The following is a 19,001-nucleotide window of genomic DNA, read 5'->3' as shown; positions in this document are numbered from 1 at the left end:
AAGGATGCACAGCATGAGGGTGAGCTTTAATCAGCTAATGAAACACATTAGAAGAGACCAGAGAGACGTGGTAATGTCAGCTCACCACTTGCCAAGAAAAAAAGTGAAGTAAGCATCAGAGATTATCAAGAAAGAAACAAAACCCAAACCAAAACAAAAAGTCCCCCCCATCCTGCTGTTGAATAAATCTTGGGTGAAAACTCCTCTCATTTTTTGCCCATGGTTTTGTTTCTCCCATCACAAAAGGGTCAGGGACAGAAACAGCATGTATGGGGGCCCCAGGGCTGTTTGGGGGCGAGAGTGATTTTCATGAAAAGAAGGAGCAAAGCAGGCATGGCTGCCCAGCCTGGTGGAGTGAATTCTGTGCCCATGGCACCCTGGCTTGTATCACACCAGAGAGCAGGGAATGAGCACTTACTCTCTCCAGATAGCAGATTTACAGCACAACCAATGAGAATCATCCAGCAGAAAGTTTGAGTCCAACCAGCAAATAGTTTTTTTTCACGTGGTGAAGAAGGGAATGGGAAAATCCTTTCTGTCAACATGTAATTTGTGCACACACAAAAAGGTACTGGACAAGTTAGTGGGATATTGTGCCTTTCTCTGCGGCACTGCCTCTGTGCCATGCCCCATAGGCTCCACACCTCTGCTAAACCAGTTTGCCCAGCTCTTTCCCAGCCCAAATCACTGGTCAGCCCAACACCTTCCTTTACAAATGTGCTCAGCGTAGCTGTGTGAATACATCCATATCCACAGGCTTGCCATTGCTGCAAGAAGGCTCGAGATCCATCAAGCAGTACAGAAGATCTGTCTGGGGCTGGATTTTTTCCTTTTGCTCCTTCTGGAGCAGAAGGAACGCATGCCAAAAAGTTGGCAGCTGGCGACACAAGCTACCATTGGCCATTGGCTACCTGGCACCATGGGCTTCTGCCTTGGGCTGTGCCAGAAATGGTCCCTCTCTTTTAGAAGGCTTTGACAGAGAACTCTGTCCGGGGGTGACCTGCAGGTAGGATCAATGCAATTATTCTGATCCACCTCATTCCTTCCCACAGCACATAAACTGAACCATTGGATAAGAAGATATTAATTTGTCCATGCTCAAGGAAGCAGGGCTGTGGGAGGAAAGCAAACCATAAACTGTAATTCCAGTGCACTCTCCTGCTCATATCCTGTGGTTTATCTAAATGGTCTTTATCCTGAAGGGAGATGAAGAAGGCAGTTATATACAGCAGAGGAATGACAATCTACCCTTTTTTCAGGACAAGACCCTGAGGTTTCCCACCTCACACCTGAGTTTATCACTTCTGCTTGCTTCTCCAGGGAGGACACCCTGCGCTCTCTTTGCTGCCCTGACTTTCTTGGGTTTCATTGTCCTCGCTCTCAATTCCTCTCTGAGGATGAGCATATCATATCACAGCCACTGTAACTGCACGTGTCTCCTTTCCACCTATGATCTCTTACACTTTGTCAGCTCTTTTGTAGAGATGACACTTGGCAGCTGTGGACACTCAGAATGAAAGGTGACTCCATCATCAGGGCACTTGGTCTGGATGGTGCCTCCTGGGAGTGCTGGAGTTTGTAGATCACAGCCACATTCTGCGAGCCTTGCAGGCCACGCAGGGAAGGGCACAAGGGGTTTGTTGTCCTGTACAAGGTTCACACCAGTGCTATATCCTCACCAAAAGCTGTCCCCTGGGATTACCTGTCAGAATTATGTCGGGGGAGATCTGATCAGAGGGATTCAGCCCCTCTGTAAACAGCCCAGCACTGTGTCCTTCTTTGCTGTGAGATATCTGGAAATATGCAGCACCAAAGTTGTGCTCAGCTCAGCACGGATCCAGCCCAAGGCGCAAAGCACTGGCGTACCAGGGAGCTTCTCCAATGCTGTGCAGCACAAGATGCACCAGTCTGAGATAGAGTGGGTGTACTTCTGGAAACACTGGCTGGTCTTGTTTTAGCTCCAGTGCTGTAGGGAGGGACGACCTCTAAATGCTTGTAAAAGGGTTTATTCTCAGGAAAAGGATGTCATTCCCAGGAAAATTAACTCATGTTAAGGAAAGACTTGGATGTCTAGAAGAATTTTGGCACTCTGGGCCTGATTCAAAATTGTACCAGTAATCCTTTCCCACGGGATATACTAGTGAATTCCTGAGCTTATTGAGGGCTTTTTGTTTGTTACTTTTAGTGCAAAAACAGTGGACACTATTTTATCAGTGCTGCTGTTGTGCCCATTCACAATTTAGAGTTAAGTTCCCTGGATGATTTCCAAACAAAATCAGGCTGATCTATGCCACTCACTGAAGTGAATCCCAGGTAACAGCACCTGCAGTTTGTATTTCATTGCTGAGATTCGGGTAGAACTGCCTAAACAACAGTCCCTCCTTTGAGGTGATCTTAGTCTGCTTTGCAATTGCAAAAGCTGCAGGAGTGTCTCCTCACAGGTCCTCACAGGTATGTTTACTTTCACCTCCACATCTGTGTGTTTGTTGTGCCAGTGCCATCAGCTGCCTGAGCCCTACACCAACACAGCGCTTGTCTCCAGCAAATAATCAACTTCCAGTGCTTGAGGGTAGGATGACAAGGGATATTTTGAGGCAAGGACGTTAATAAGGTAGTTGCTTTCCCTTGGATGTCTAGGGTAATAGTCCCTGGTTTCAGAGTACCCCCAGCACCTGTGCTGTGGGGCTCTAGACCCAGCCTAGATCCTCCTCTGCTCTTCTCAGTGCCCAAACTGCAGGAAGCAGGTAGCCAGGGGAACAAACTGGCCTGAGAGCTCCTGGGCTTGGGCTGGCCTGAGATACATGAGCTGCTTTAAAACCATGAATTCTAGCAGCTGTAGTAGAGGTGGGTTTAAAAATACACATTTTAGTGTTTCTACACACAATTATAATGTATAATATTTACACGGTCAATGTTGCCTATTGGTTAAAAATAACTTGGATAATGGGAAGCAGAATTTTATTTTAAGAAGCTTGCTTCCAGATCTGAGTCTCAAAATACCAAAACTTCTTTAAACTGTGTGAGTCTGACTTTGGGCAGAATCTACATGGGAGCCTCTGGATCCTTATGTTCCAGATAGGAAAGCAATCTTCCCAGCAGCTGCTGGCAAGCACTGGCTATAGCGTTGTTCCAGCAGGACAAAAATGTGGAGATTTGAAACTGGCAGCACTCCCAAGAACACCAAGGTGTGCCACGATCTCTCTTTAGCAGTGAATACATCAATCTGTTTAGTTGCAGTAAACAGAACAAGAGTTTACCTATAGCTGTGTCCAAGTTAGGACTGACAATCCTTGCCTGGGCATCGAGTTTGATACCTCTCTTTAAAAAGCAGGTTTGTGGCCTCCCTCACAACCTGATGAAGCCACATGTGAAAAGCAGGGGCCATCTTCCTGCCCTGTGTTTTGCTGATCACGCTATAAAACCTCAGAGTTTATTAATCTTCTTTGAATTTTCCTTTAAAGTGAATTTGTTTGCTCCTATATGAAGGCTGCCCTTTTGGCAGCATTTATTCCTGGTATATTTATAGGCAGCAACTCTATCCCTTCTCAAACTGTGTTTTGAAAGTTTAGAATGAAGTCTGAAAGATTTTAGCTTGTCAGAGGCTAAATGCCTCTTCTACTCAGGATCTCGTTAACCCGCTGCACCTCTTCAAGGTCCAAGTTCTCTTTTCTGAATGCAGACATGTTAAATTATACATTTAACCTGCATGGAAAACCCATGTCCTGCCACATGTGGAGCCATTCACAGTAAGCACACAATTAGGTGGTTCACATGCTCTTCTTTTTTTGTTTTCCTCCACCAGTTTGTACCAGGAGTTCAAATGAGCAGCTCATGACACAAGGTTCCATGACAGGTAGTCTTCACACCTCTGCTGCAACCACCTGATTTTCAGCTGCACTGCAGTGATTCCCAGTTTGTTTCATTGGGGTGCTCTTCCCCCTGCTGTCCCCAGTGATAGTATTTATGAGTGTGGGTGCTAAAATCCACTTCACTGCATTTCTTTACCATGCAGGCCTCTTTTATTTAAAGATAACTCATTATTTTTCCCTTTTAAAATTGTGTCTTTGCATTCCTTGTCATCTTGACTGTAATTAATACTTACATTTAAAATTACTTTAAAAACTTATTGAAATCCTGGTAAAGGAACCCAGAACATTTCCTTTGTCCAGAGAGTATCTAGATTGGTAAGCTAAAAAATCATTGTAGCAAATTTGCATTCCTTTCTTTTCAATCCTTCTTCCTGCTTATTCCACAACTTTTCCTCTTCCGAAGACATCCAGATCCCTTTTCTCCACTGAAATTGAGGTACCATTTTTAGTCTCTGCTGTGCCACTGCCTCTTGCTAGACACCAGACCTGTAGGCCAGCTATTGCTCTTTTCAGGTCTCAGGATGCAGTTTTCAAGCCCTTTGAACACCTTAGATTTTAGGACACCTCTAGATTTTATTCTGGATGAAATGGCATGCCCTTACACCTGCTCTCTATTTTATCCTCTTTTTCTGTTCCCCTGTCTCACAACATGGAGGTGGATGCTTGTCTGGCTGAGGAGTCACACCTGACACTGGATTTTCAATCCTCACCCAGCTTTCCTTCCTCTCTGCTGCTCTCCGTCAAAGACTGCTAAAGACCCTTTCATGGAGCTTGGGAGTTTCCTCTGCAGGTTCTCAGCTGGGAACAATTCTCAGGTTTTCCATGCACAACTTCAGCCCCGAGTCACCACATTCTTTGTTAACATTATTAACTACTTTTATTATTGCTCAGATTCTTTGTTCATCTTCAATGTCATTCACCATAGATATACAACCACAGAGGCTGGAGTCACCTTCTAAAATATTTAGACATTATTCAGGTCACAAATTTAAATGTTTTGTGTGCCTAGAGAACTAAAAAATTCCATGCCACTCCTTGTTCCACGCCAAGTCCTCGTGCTCCTCGGTCCTGGTGACTTCATTAACGAGTCCCTGCAATTTATTGCTCAAAGTTCTGTCCTTGAAATTAAGTATCATAATTGTAAACATTTGTAACCTTTTACTTGCTGCAATGAAACTCTTATCAGGGGATATAAGGTTATTTTCTGTAACCAGCCTGCATGCAATAATTTCCACGCACATAAGAAACAGTGTTAATGACCACCCGCTCAGGACAGGTCCCTGGATGATTAAATTGAGGAAGCCCTGCTGGTGCAAGCGCTTCAGAGCAAACTCTGAGTTGTGTTATGGTCACAGGAAGCTACCAAGCTACTCCCCCGCTGAGAACTGGCATTAGAGAAAGAGAAACAAGTGTCTCAATGAATAAGAAATTAGCTGAGTTGAGGATCTTGCCTGTAACTTACAGAAAATTGTGAAATGCTTTCTGGTGAAATTTCCCCAGCGCTGTAAACTCTATACCCTAGAAACCATACACATTTTCGCTGCCTAGGAGATACTTGGTGCTGGTTAGGACTACTCAGACAGGTCACTGGCATTGTGGATCACTGTGTGGTGTACTGCATGATGACTTTTTCTTCCTTAAGAGCTTCTCCAAAAAGGAGAATCGAGTAGCAAAGCCTCTGCTGGGGCCATAAGACTGCAAGACAAACACACAAAGAAAGGGGAATTTGTAGAAGAGCCATTCAAAAATTCACTTTCAACGATTGTTACAGTGTCTTATTGACCTAAAGCAGTTAAAATAAAATAAAATAAAGGGTACCTGGGATGGAAGATCCCAGTGGCTGGTTGGAGACTTAAGAGCTCGCCAGACCATTCTGCCAGGCATCACCTTACCCAATCACCCTGGCACCCAGCCTGGCAGCTTGCACATGATCCAGTGTTCACTTCTGGGAAATACATAGCCAGAACTCATAAACCTTCAGGGGATTTAGGATTTTTCTTAGAACTCTCCTCCAATGGATGTTGAAATTACACACTCTGTATTTGTTTTTCATTAGTCTGATTAACACAATGCTGCTGCTTCTCATTCTGCTGTGTGGCCAGTCCAGGATTTTGAGCTGTCCCTGTGTGTTTTCCCACACGTCACTTGAAGTACCCCTCAACAGCCACCTTGATAAATTAATTTTAAAAAGCCCTTTTAATTAATATCTGGAGGACCCTTTTCCAGCCTCAGCGTCCATAATTTTTTCCTATGAGTTCTCCAATTTTCCATCAAAATTATTTCAATGATGTGGACACCAGAACAGGACACTTTACATGAGCCACAGCCTCACCAAAACTGCTTATGGAAGAGGAATCCCTTTCCTGTTCCCACATACTAATCCAAGATCCAGGTTGGAAGGTGTCCTTGCCCAGGGCAGGAGGATTAGAACAAGATGATCTTTGAGGTCCCTTCCAACCAAAACTATTCTGTGATTCATTGCAATTCATCCTTGTCTCGAAAAGGATTAGCTCCTTCTGGCACAGTACCCTGGTAGGAATTCATACCACTCTGTTTTGTACACAATACTATTTTCTAACATCTGGATTTCTAAGGAAAAACCCTGTATTTCCTAAGCCTGCCCTGCTCCTTGTCCTCATGCCTGGCTTTCACGTGCCATGATTTTGAAGAGATCAAAATCATGTCATTCAGGCTTCACAGTAAATCCTCAGTTTGAGCACAATTGGGATTTTGCCAGAGGGCCCCGGTATTTACCTCCAGACTAGAGATTGCCCCCACACAGAGCCAGTATCATCAGAACTCCTGACAGTGATCCCAGCAGGTTGTTTAGCAGCAGGAGAGCACTGCTCTGCTCTCAGACATCCTCAGGAGCTCAGCTGTGGAGTTCACATGCCCTGAGCATCTCTGACACTGCTTGTGTGGAAACCCACAGACAGAAAACATGTCTCTTTAACACGTAGCAGGATATCCCAGGGCCAGGGCACGTCAATGCACTCTTTCACCACTGTTCTTAAGAATCATCCTTGTCACAGATGAGCTGGCAAAATAGGCTGAGGAAAAGGAAGTCAGATTCACAAATGACTGTTGCAGGGTTGTGACAGAGGAGAGGAGACCCAGAAAGACACATGGAAATCATGAGGCTCTGGCGTATGCCAGAGAGAGGCCCCCAGGGCAGTACAGCCCAGCAGAGCACAGCTCATCCCCCGGGGATGCTGCAGCTTGCTGTGCCTCAGTGCCAGCTGCACACACACAGCCACGGGACGGGGACTGCCCCTTTCACACAGGGGCGCTGCTCAGATGCAGGGGGTTGCAGCACACAAATAGAAGGGGTTTTATTCATGGCCACTTGGCTTATGACAATCGAACAGGTCTTAAGTCTCCTCAGCAGCTGTCAGCCTTTATCTTCCACAGCAGCACACAGGGGCCAGGCCCTGCTGCACACAGTGACAAGCAGCAGAGGAGTGTCAGGCAGGGATCTCAGGAGGGACGTGCAGCTAGAGCTTCCACTGGCAGGGCTTGCAGCCACGTGATGGCTACGAAGCAAAGCTCACACCCGTGACTGCTGCACAATAGTGCAAACATAAAAGACCTGTATATCAAACAAGCCAAACAGCTCTTCACAGCGGGGCACAGCATGTTCTTCATCACAATGGGATGAAACTTTAATCACCTTGCCAGACTCAGGGATGAAGAAAAGGTGGAGGTGAGCCTGCTTATCGCAGCCAGAATGCCTTGTTTTCAACCATGCAACCCCATCTGGGCACCACGGGTCTGCTGTGCACATCTGTGGCCAATATCCATGCACACATCAGCTGGAAACAAAATCACCATGGAGAAGAGCTGGGAAAGAGTCCTGGCTGGGAAGCAGCCTCAGAGCCAGCCTTGCCTCCTGAGCAGACACTAATGCTGCTGCGTGATAAACACAGATGTGAGGCACCATCACAGAAACAAATTTCTTAGAACAGGAGCAGTACAGCCAAAACATGGTCTCTTGGACTGAAAGGCCCAGTACCCTCATCCCCTCTTAAATCCATTTGAGACTTCATAAACCCTAAGCCAGACCTGGCAAAGCCTCTATTGTAGCCTTATACCACTATAGAATTATAAAATAATTTAGGCTGGAAAAGATCTCTAAGACTATTGAGTCCAGCCATTAACCCAACACTGACAGATCCACGACTAACCCACATCCTCAGGTGCCAACATTTACATGGCTTTTGCACTTCTGGGGACAGCAATTCCACCACTTACCTGGGCAGTCTCATCTAATGCTTGATCACCCTTTCAATTAAGACATTTTTCTAAATATCCAGTTTATAACTTCCCCAGTGCAACTTGAAGCCATTTCCTCTTGTCCTATCAACTTTTCCTTCCATAGGAAGAAAGGAAATATCCCAGTTCTGTCTTGCCTGGTTTCTGTCTGCTGCTGACTTCTGGCTCATGGCAGTGCTCCACCTATAAGTGACAGAGCATTTTAGGAGACAGGCCAGCCCAGGGCCTTGAGACCAGAGGGGCCTGGGAAACCCAGCCCCCCCAGCCTGAAGGCTGTGAGCGATGTCTGCTGGGAACAGAGTGAACAGCCCAGCACCTCTCGGGTGAAGCCTTTGGGGAGCCAGCAGGACTGCGCAGCCAGACTATGTCTGCATCAGATGCATGACACTGGGGCACTGTTTTAATTTAAAATGGATTAGGCTTTGTTTTCTTTTTAGCACAATAACATTGCACGCATTGTTGGGCGATAAAACCCACAGATAGCTCTGCCAGCGGGGTGTTGGGGCGGACGTGATCGGCAGCACAGTCTGAGCTGAGTGAAGAGTATGGGGAAAGCCTATGGAAATGTGCTGCTGCCAGGTCCTGGGGAGGTCCTTGCACAGCTGCTGAAGGGCCCCTACCTCAAAGAAGGCAGAGGGTCAGCCCAGAATTTGGATAGCAGCTGGAGCAGGACATGGATGAGGGGCAGCAGGGACATGTGTGAGTCTTATTGTCCCTCCTGCTCACAGCTGGGCTAGGGGATGGTGCTGATGACTCCTGGCAGGACACTGTGAAAAGGAGACAAGGATGTCTCAATTCACCACAGCATCTCTTAGTTAACTGTTGTTTTTCCCAATCTGGTTCTGCCTCTCCCTGCATGCTGCTCTCCTGTTTTTTCCTGGGCTTAAGCTCTGCATTGAGCTCTGGAGCAAGAGGGGAGCATGATGAAGGTGCACTGGCAAAGTAATTTTGTTCCCTGGGTTTCTTGGCAGGACCTTGGTATCACATGCACCAGGTTCCTTCACTACCTTAATCCACACCTTTGGCTGGCAGCAGCACCAGGCTAAGTAGGGGGTGTTATCCAGTAGTCCTGCCCTTGAGCTGCAGGAAGCACTCCTACAGCACGAGGCCTTTGGGGTGTCTCAGGGCCAAGCAGCTCAGTCTGAAGACATCTACCCATAGCCCACTGTGGTGTTACAGATCAGCTATAATTTTTGCCTCCTACAGAAATAGAGGATTCCCTAACAAATCTTTCTAGAGCCTCAACAGCTCATCAAACCAGTGCTACCAAGCAAACTCGCCTTTGCAGGTTTCTGACCCAGTTGTTCCTGAACCTCCTCTTCACTCACATTTGCTCTTGACACATGTGATGCCTAAGGAAGGTGATGCAGGCAGCAAAATGCAGCAGGAGTGTTCCCAAGATGTTCATCTAGCAGCTGGGGACCTGACCCCATGCAGCCTTCTGCACAACATTCTCCCAGTACTTTTTTGCCTGAAACTCTTCATAACCTCTCATGGCTTTTCTTAGCATCAGTTTTGCTGCTGATGTGCTCCAGACCAGGCAACCCTTGGTTCAGATGCTAACAGAAGGCACCAGGCTCTCCTGGGATCATTTGTCACTGCTACAGGGACTGCTGGGTCTGAGAGGGGCAAATCTTTTAGCAGGGCCTGTTGTGATGGGACAGGGGGCAGTGGTGTAAAACTGAAAAAGGGTCAATTTAGATTAAATATGAGGAAGAAGTTTCTAACAATGAGGGTGCTGGCACAGGTTGCCCAGAGAAGCTGTGGCTGCCCCACCCCAGGCACTACTCAAGATCAGGCTGGCTGGGGCTTTGGGCAACCTGGTCTTGGTTGGAAGGCATCCCTGCCCATGGCAGAGATGACCTTAATTATGTTCTTTTCAATTTAATCTATCCTGTGATTCTTTGAACTCCTGTGCATGTGCTGTGGGTTGGGCTCAGAGCGTGCTGCAATACCTATACATACTATCTATGTACTAATCCATAGCACGTAGTGCAACCATTGCTGCTGCCTCAGGCAGGAGTGCAAGACCTCAGGGCAGCATGAGAAAACCTCTAGCTCTGCGTGACACCAGTGCCCATCTGCCCTGGCCTGCCAGGAAAGTGGAGAAGCCCAAACCAGCCAGACCACAAGTCCGTGCAGGCGCTCCCAGCAGAGAGAGGAGCCAGCAGGCAGCCTCCTCCAGGGAGCAGGAGCAGGGCAGGTGTTCTGAACAGAGCAGGAAACAAGATTCAATTCCTATTGCTGCCCCAGTGATGCCAGGACAGACCAGAGCCACCAGGAAGGGACACTGTCCCCAAATGGGGGGCAGCCTCAGGCAATTTGCAGAGGCTGATGCACCACCAAAGTCTCAAGTGGACAGTCTGAGAAGACAGAAAATGAGGTGGGATGAACCAAGTGTTGTCAGCAAAGCCAACACACCCCCAGAGTCCACCTGGCTGGAGGCCTTGCATGATGTGAGGACTGCATGAAAGCCTCCCCCTGGGCCACCACAGACTTCTGGCCAAGTGGTCCTGTGGTCTCTTGTGAACTTGATACACCATGAATGGACAAGTTCTTTCATAGCTGCAGTTTAATTAGACCTTCATGTTACACAGAGACTCTTCTCTAACAGGTATAATTACAACAGGAATGCAGAGAGTACAGTTTTGGTTCCATCAGACGCAGATAATTTCCCCATCCCGCATAGTCTTGCAGCATATTATTTGTCTGACACATAAGATCCCATTTTCTTAAAAGGGGAAAAAGAGTCAGCAAAACACTTAGCAATAACGAATTAAGTGTCATTAAGTTGGGTAATCACAGGGCTGTGACTTACTGCCCCGATTTATCTACCTCTTCCTGCAGAAGCACTTCTCAGCACTATATCCACTCCTGCTGCTAAAGGACTCAAGAGCAATGAAGATCCTTTGCATTTGATCTGGACTGACATTCTTCTATCCAAAAAGCTCCACGTTTCACCTCCTGTGAGGATGACATAGACAGGACTCTGCCAAGTCAAAGCTCATGCTACAAATTAAAGACAAAAGACCAGCTACCAAAGAAAAGCTCTGCAAACAGTAGATTCTCCTCTCCTACACAAGCCCAGCTAGATCAACCATCTCCTTTGGCAGCAGTCCCACAGGAAGGGATAGAGTTTACATAAATGAGGCAAAAGAAGAGCAACTGGGCAGTTTTGCGCTGAGAGAGGCAGGGAAGGACTCATTCAAGTACAAATTGACCATGCACAGAGTGTACCAAGCCAGTGTGAAGAAAACCAATGAGAAGGTAACATGGAACAAAGATGTTAATCACCAAAACTGTTGAAAGACCACAGAAAAATGTGATAATTTAAAATATATACATATATTTAATACATATGTGAGAAGAGGAAGTAGAAAAGCTTCACATCATGCTGAGTTTGCCCAGTGCAGGCAGAAACAACAGGTGTTTATTACAAAACCTGAACAACTGCAAAGTCATCTGCACATGCTGCAGGGAAACCTGGGCCATTTATTATTAAACAGCAAAGCAGCCTATTTCTCTAACTTTATCTTCTAAAGAGGACAAAAATCTGTCAGAGAAAAACTGGACATGGAAAACTTGAAAACCCAACAAAAAAATCCAAGGAACTCCTACCCCAGAGTTTGGAGTCCCATGCTCCCTGTGATTCCTTGTGTTGCTCTCCTTGCTCTGGTGCCCGTGGCAAGACTGATGCCCAGAGACAGCCATGGGGCCCACGGAGTGCCCAGCCCCATGGAGACCTGGCCCCTGTCCCCTGCAGCCGGACCAGGAGGGGATAACAGGATCAAAAGAGCAGTAACAAGCTCTGGGAACTTGTCAGGCAAATGTGTTTTTAACCAAATCCCAAATGAGCCGCTGAAGGGAAGCATTAGTGCTGTCACGTGGAGCACATGATTTTGGAATTCATTAAGCCTTTGGTACAGAGTTAGCAGTGCTGTCCCCTGCCCCAGCCATCAGCCATCTGGCTGAAAAGCAGCCAGGTTTCCCTCACCCCAGAACCAGAGGAATGGCCTGTGCCTGCAACAGAGCACAGGGGCTACACAGAGTTAGAGCATGCATGCACTGGACAAGCTGATTGCACTGATCCTGAGGAAAAATGGCACCTTTTCTTGGAGCCCTCAGCAGAAACATGCCTCTCCCCATGCCCTGAGATGCTTCCTCAAAAAAATCAGATGATTCCAGAGAATCTCCATTTCTTCTATTGCTAAGACAGTTTAGAGAGGAATGAAAGATTTAGTTAAGGAGAAGTGGAACTAGGGATAGAGGTCCTGCATTTAGATACTGAGAACTAGAACAGACACACCCAAAATTGGATGAAATCAGAAGAGAACTGCAGGTGAAAGCTAAAGGCAAATGTTGCTGAATGTTGTTGGCTACAGCACAGGGTTATGTTTTTCCAGCTCTATCTTGAATACAAAGTCCCCTCTGAAACTCCAACTCTCCCTTGTTTGAGGACAGTTTGTAAATTAACCTTGCTGTGGATGTGAAGACACAGAGGTAGCTCCAGGCTGATGTGAGCAGTGTGGCGCAGAGCTGCCTTGGAGCTGCAGCAGCCCCCATGATAACAACCCCTGCCCCAGCTCTGACATCAGAGAGCACTGTGGGCACCCCAAACCAGCTCTGAGGAAATGGCTTGTGTTGGGATACTGTGCTGTGGATCAACAGTGACAATCCAGGCTGGTTTCTACAGAAGCATTTCTCGGTCTTGCACTGGGAAATATTTTCCATTATCTAACTCGTCAGGATTGGAGTCCATTCCCCCTCAGTCTTCATCCAGCAGCAAACTCATAAGCATACAGAGACACAAGCTATCTCTTACAGCCTTAAGATGGGCTGATAACTGCCTGTTTCCAGCTGGGACCTGCCTGAAGTCATGGCCTCAGTTCCTCCAGGGATGCCACCTCATTGTCCCTGGGCTGTGCAGAGCTCCTGGGGTACCTGTCACTGTCCCCTGCTCTCCTCCCAGCACAGTCATGCAGCATGGTGAGGCTGGGGCACTCTCAGCTCAGCAGGCCCTCAGCTGTGCTGCTGCTGTCATTCCAGCCAGTGTTTGGTGAGACTGTGCCTTGGCAGGGACTGAGCAGCTCAGCAGACGCCTGCCAGACCAGCCACAGCAGGGCTCAGTTGCTGGCAGACACCTCCAAAGCACAAAAGCAGCAGGAGAAACACTTTGAAACTCTTGCAGGTCTCCTGACACTGTGGTGTTTCTTACTAATTTTCCAACATCCTAATTTGTGAAATGTTTTTGCTTGACTGGAAGCCAAGCACAGCTTTGGGAACAAAACCTGTGGTACGCAGGGGGTTTCCCTGGCTGTCAGCTGCCAGCATCTGTGATACAAAGAGCTGAGGCCAGACACAGTAAACAAACTCAATGCACAGACCAAGACACAAGCTGAAAATCTTTTAGCCTGCCCTGCCCTCTCCAGAGCAGCTGTGAGCCTCAGATGCTCTGTGCTTCCTCCAGAGATTCTGCTGGAAAAATGCAGCATTCCCAACATGTGATGAGAGAAAAAGATGCCCAAAGCCTCATGCAAGTGTGAATGTAGCACAGGAGGGGCTGAAAACTTACCAAAACTTTGCTGCTGGACTCAGGTCCATGGTGCTGCATAGGGCGTTAATTCTGCACCTTCTCTGCATGCTTTGTAACATCACAGAATGGTTTGGGTTGGAAGGGGCACTAAGATAATTTATTTCCAATCCCCTGCCATGGGCAGGGACACCTTCCACTATCTCAGGTTGCTCAGAGCCCAATCCAGGTGGCCTTCAACACCTGCAAGGACGGAGCACCCACAGCTTCTCTGGGACACTTGTGCCAGTGCCTCACTACATCACAGTAAAGAATTTTTTTCTAATACCCAGTCCAAGTGTATGCTCTTTCCTCTAAAGCCCATTTTCCTTAGTATTATCACTACATGCCCTTGTGAAATGTTCTCCATGTTCCAGCCTCCTCCAAACTGGCTCTAAAAGAGTTCAGGATGAAACTTCTGAAATCTGGAGTGGCAAAAGTGTGGCTGATAGGATTTTGTAATGGGTTTCCAGGAAACTCCAAATTCTGAAAATTTAAATCAGCATGTAAAAGAGAAAATGAGACATGTAGGAAGAGACAACTCATGCTTTTGAGGATATTTCAACACTTTCAGCAATTCTCTGAAGAAGAGTAACCACAACAAATGAAATGGAAAACCGTAACAGTCTCTTAGAGTGATAAGCTGAAAACTAAATAAAACCGACAAATCCCAAACCACCAAACCATTACAAATGAAAAAAAAACATTTTCACCCTGGAAGCTTGCCATAAATAGTATAACAGAGGTGTGAAAGACCATTCAGAGAAGGTAGAGGCCCAGCCAAAAGCAAAATGAATAATCCACACCAACAAGGAATGAAGGGAAATTTCCATCCTACAATCTCCTTGTGTAGGGAGAGATGATTCAAGTGAAAGCAGTTAGCAGGGTATGTTTAAAAACAAATTGATAACACAAACAGTAAATGATACAAATGACATTTATCCAAGAGCTCTGGAGGAATTCCAACAGAGTGCCATGAAATAGCATCCATGGGCACACAGAGAAATGGGATTAAAGGGGAAGAAAGAATCCACTCTAGCAGAAGAAAGTCATGTCTCACTCTTTAAAGGAGTGAGGAATCCAGTTTAACTAATGTAGCTGTACAGATGGATGTTACTGGGTGCCCAAAATTTTCAGAAAGATCCCTCACTAAGTGTCCTTAATTGCTCTCCTCCAAACCATGCTTATTCCCATGGTTAAGAGCAAGGCAGAAGATAATGAATGGAAAATGGTCAGTGTTTAAAATGGAACACACCAGTGTGTCCCACCAGGACCTCTGCTACGGCTTGTGGTTTGTGATGCATTCATAATTGAATGGTCTGTGTGTGAGCAGTGAGGGGGAAAAGTTTGATGGTGAGGCTGAAGAATGCAGTGTAGTGAAAATGAGTAAAATCTCAGAATGAAAGCCGGGGGATAAAATGACAAATTAAATAATAAAATAAAATGACAAATTAAAGTGTGGGTAAGTGTAATTTACAAGGAGAAGCTCTAACTGTGCAAAGGTGCTCAGACCAGTTATCCCCAACTGGGAAAGTGGCCTGGGGATCAGTTACAGGTTTTCTCTGTTCCTTCTCAGAGAAGGGACAGTGGAATTAAAAGAAGTGGAAAACTGGAAAGGGAAATGATGACTTGTTTTGTTTTACAGTATAGGGAAAAAAAAGCATATTAATTAAGTAATGACATAGCAGGTTGAAGCAAATTAAAGTACTTTTTCACTATGCATTGAGGAATCTCCCTCACTGGAGATATTCAAGAACCATCTGGACTTAATCCTCTGCAAAGTGCTCTAGGATGTCACTGCTTGAACAGGAAGGTTGGACCAAATGTGGTCCTTTCCAATCTTACCCACTTTGTGACTCTGTAAGTCTGAGGAATTAATTAACTGGGATTTCTGGGATGCAAAACAATGCAGAATGGATCAAAGGCAACCAGATTCTCTTATGGAAGAACAACCCAGCAAGGACCACTAGGCAAAATGATGCTTTGGTCAGAATAAGATTAAGCAGTTTAATCTTGATTAAAGATTGGTGAAAATGTGGTTTTCACCAATGTGGTGTGGAGAAAGTATGGCTTTATACTTACTCTGCTCCTCCATCTGCTCCAACCACAGTCCACTGGCCACTTTCACAGCCAGAATCTGGTGCAGGTTTGTCCCCTAAATCTCACAGTGGTTTCTGTGCTCTTGTGGTGCACCAGGTGGAAAAAGCTGATACGCAAAGCCCTTGTCAAAAAGCCAGTCCTAAATACAGCAAAGTCACACCATGCGAGAACTCAGTATGGATAACAAAGTCAGCTACAAGACAGGAAATTACTGTATCGCAAGAGATGCTGTCACAACACTCCATGGTGACATGACACAGGCTGGAGTGACTCCATGGTGACTTAACACAGGCTGGAGTGAAGCTAAGGGTAGTGTGGGGTAGCCCTTGTCTGGGCTGAAGGCCAAATCAGTCTTTAAGACACATTTGGGGAGGAAACGTCAACATACTCTATAAAGTTGCCGAGGAAGAAAGCAAACAACACGAAGGCTGCCTTCGTGAAAAGAGTGTAAGTGCCATATCAGTGCTTGGGTTACAAGCATTCCTAAATTCTTAAATTCCTAAAACGTACATCAGAGATGATGGCCAGACTGAGGAGCGGAGGAGAAAAAACAGAACTGTGAAAAAGGGGAACAGAAAAGGTTGAGAATGGAAGGAGAGTGAAAATTCTGTTTCGGCCAGTCTGGTGGAGAGCTGCTGGCCAGATACCTCAAGGGCCAAAGGTGAGACATTTTTAGTTTGGACAGGACAAAACTAACCTGGAGTAGATCTCAGTCCAGAGGTGGTTGACTAAAAGCTCTGCAGCCAAGATCATTCAAATGCAAAGGATAGAAGGAGGTAACAAAGGGGCACAAAACATTTCTGCAAAATAAGAAAGCAGATTAGAGAAGCTCTCTAAAGGATGGTATGAAACACTAGTTATAGAGAAGGAGTGTAGGGGGATGACTATTAAGGCCCAGGTTATGAAATAAAATTAATCCCAAGCCTTCAGGCTCAGAGAAGCACTTCCAGTTCTCACTCCTGTGGATTGCAAATCCTTCTTGCTGCTCTTCCCATCTTCCTGTGTGCTGGCTCTTCCCAGCTCCCCACACCTGTGTTTCTGTCCCTATCCTTCCTCTCAGAGTCAGCTTAACTTCCATGGGAAATGAAATGCAGCGCTCAAGGGATCCACAGGCTGCCTGACCCTCTTCTGAGTGCTGCCCTGCTCACTCAGCCCAGTAAAGCCTGGTATTTGCACTCTCTGTGGGACAGAAAATGTATAAATCCTATAAATGTATAAACACATTTCATCACACACTAGCTGAACTATAGCATGATGTATCATGAAAGGTCTTCCCACCCTGGCTTACACAATTTATTCTTTGCTTTTTTCTGAGACACAACTTTCCAAGTGCCACGAGGTAAGATGCTGCTGTAGGAAATGAGGTAGGGCTGCTTCTGTACCTGCTGCTCTTCAATGAATAATTGGATTGTAGAATCACAGAAAGGCCTGGGTTGGAAGGGACCGTAAAAATCATCTTGTTCCAACTCCCTGCCATAGATTGGGACACATTGCACTAGATCAGGTTGCCCATCTAGTCCAGCCTTCAACACTTTCAGAGACAGGGTATCTACAGCCTCTCTGGGAAAACTATTTCAGTGCCTCAACCACCCTCACAGCAAATTATTTCTTCCTGATATCTGATTTAAACCCACACTCTGTCAGTTAGAGGACACTGCCTCTTGTCCTATCAATACAGCCTCTTGTAAAATGTCTTCCTCCTATTCCCTTGTAACCCCTTTAGGTACTGGAAGATGTTATAAAGTCTCCCCAGATCCTCCTCTTTTCCAGGCTGAACAATCCTGACTCTCACAGCTTGTCTTCATAGGACAGGTCATCTTCAGTGAGAAGATGAAATTAATTCTTAGCTTTCCCACAGTGCTGACTTTGGCCATGAGCTGGGGACACGCAGGCAAAGACCACAGTAGAGATACCAAATCTGCATTTTATTCTTCAGCAGCCTATTGTATTCCCAGCTTTTCCTCCAGTTTTTCTCAGCTGCTGGCACACATTTGTGCCCATGACAGCCCAGCACTAGCCACACTGCTCTCCAGAAGCTTGGCTAGACTTTGTGTGTAGGCAGGGCACTGGCTGTTTGCTAATGACTCTGCAAACCAGAGCACTGCAGAAGTTATGCCAATGTCTCCTGTGTTGCATAACCTCCTCTGACCAGCAGCTTCTCACCCTCTTTTCCTTTTGTTCCCTCCTGCCTTGTCACAGAAAAAGCAGAAGTAACAGATGTGGGAGAGACTTGACCTGCCAACACAGGTGTGCTGCCTGGGTCTGTGCCAAGCTCCTGGCTGCACACCCTGTGATTCAACTTGCACCCATTGCAACAGAGGCAACAGAAATCTGTGATTGATCTGCTCTGCTCTGGGGAAGCTTGCCAGATATGCCATGGAGATCTACCAGGGAGTCATCCTTACCCCCCACCTCATGTCATTCCTGTGTCACTTGCGAACTGTGCCTGCAGCAGCACCCAGGAAGAACTGGAGGCACTGCTGGGGAAGAGCTCTTCACCACCCTCCCTGGCTCAGCATGATCCCTGCCAAGCTACAGGAGCTGTTCTGCAGCTGGATCATAGCCCTGGGCGTGCACCATATTCTTGGCATAGGAACTAGGAAAGAGTTACTGAGGGACTTCATTACTGACATGCATTTCTCATACATGTCTCAGCTCTGTGCATGAGTTCCTAGAAGAGTTTTGACCACAAGTGGTTCTATGTGCTGCCCAGAAGGCAGGCTTCCCAGCAGCCCAGTGGTGGAGGAAACGAAGAAGAACCCTGGAAAAGAAGCCAAATCTGCCCAGCAAAATGCCCCTGGGCTCAGCCAGGAATAATCTGCCAACAGCAGCCTTCGACTGCCTGGACTAGTTCTCTCCTGAACAGCTTCAAAGCAGCTGCCAAAACCCAACATGAGGAAGAGAAAAGGTGTGTTAAAGCTGCAAGGCAGTGCTGGGGAGAGCCATGAACAGCCACTGCTTCCCTGTCTTGCAGCCAGCAGCACTGCCTTGTGATCCAGTACAGCTCAGCACCAGAGCAGGGCGAGGCAAGAGAAACAGCCCCATGACTAAAGGCAGTGCTGAGACACTGCAACCCACACCCTGTATCACAGTGATAACAGCACCAGCCTGGACACAGCCACGCTCCCAGGGACAGGGCAGGTGGGGTGGGCAGCTTGGCTGTCCTTCAGAGCAGAGCCAGGGAAACGGAG

The sequence above is a fragment of the Ammospiza nelsoni genome, chromosome Z (assembly GCF_027579445.1).
Source record: "Ammospiza nelsoni isolate bAmmNel1 chromosome Z, bAmmNel1.pri, whole genome shotgun sequence".
NCBI classification, from domain to species: domain Eukaryota; kingdom Metazoa; phylum Chordata; class Aves; order Passeriformes; family Passerellidae; genus Ammospiza; species Ammospiza nelsoni.
This window is presented reverse-complemented; position numbering follows the sequence as displayed.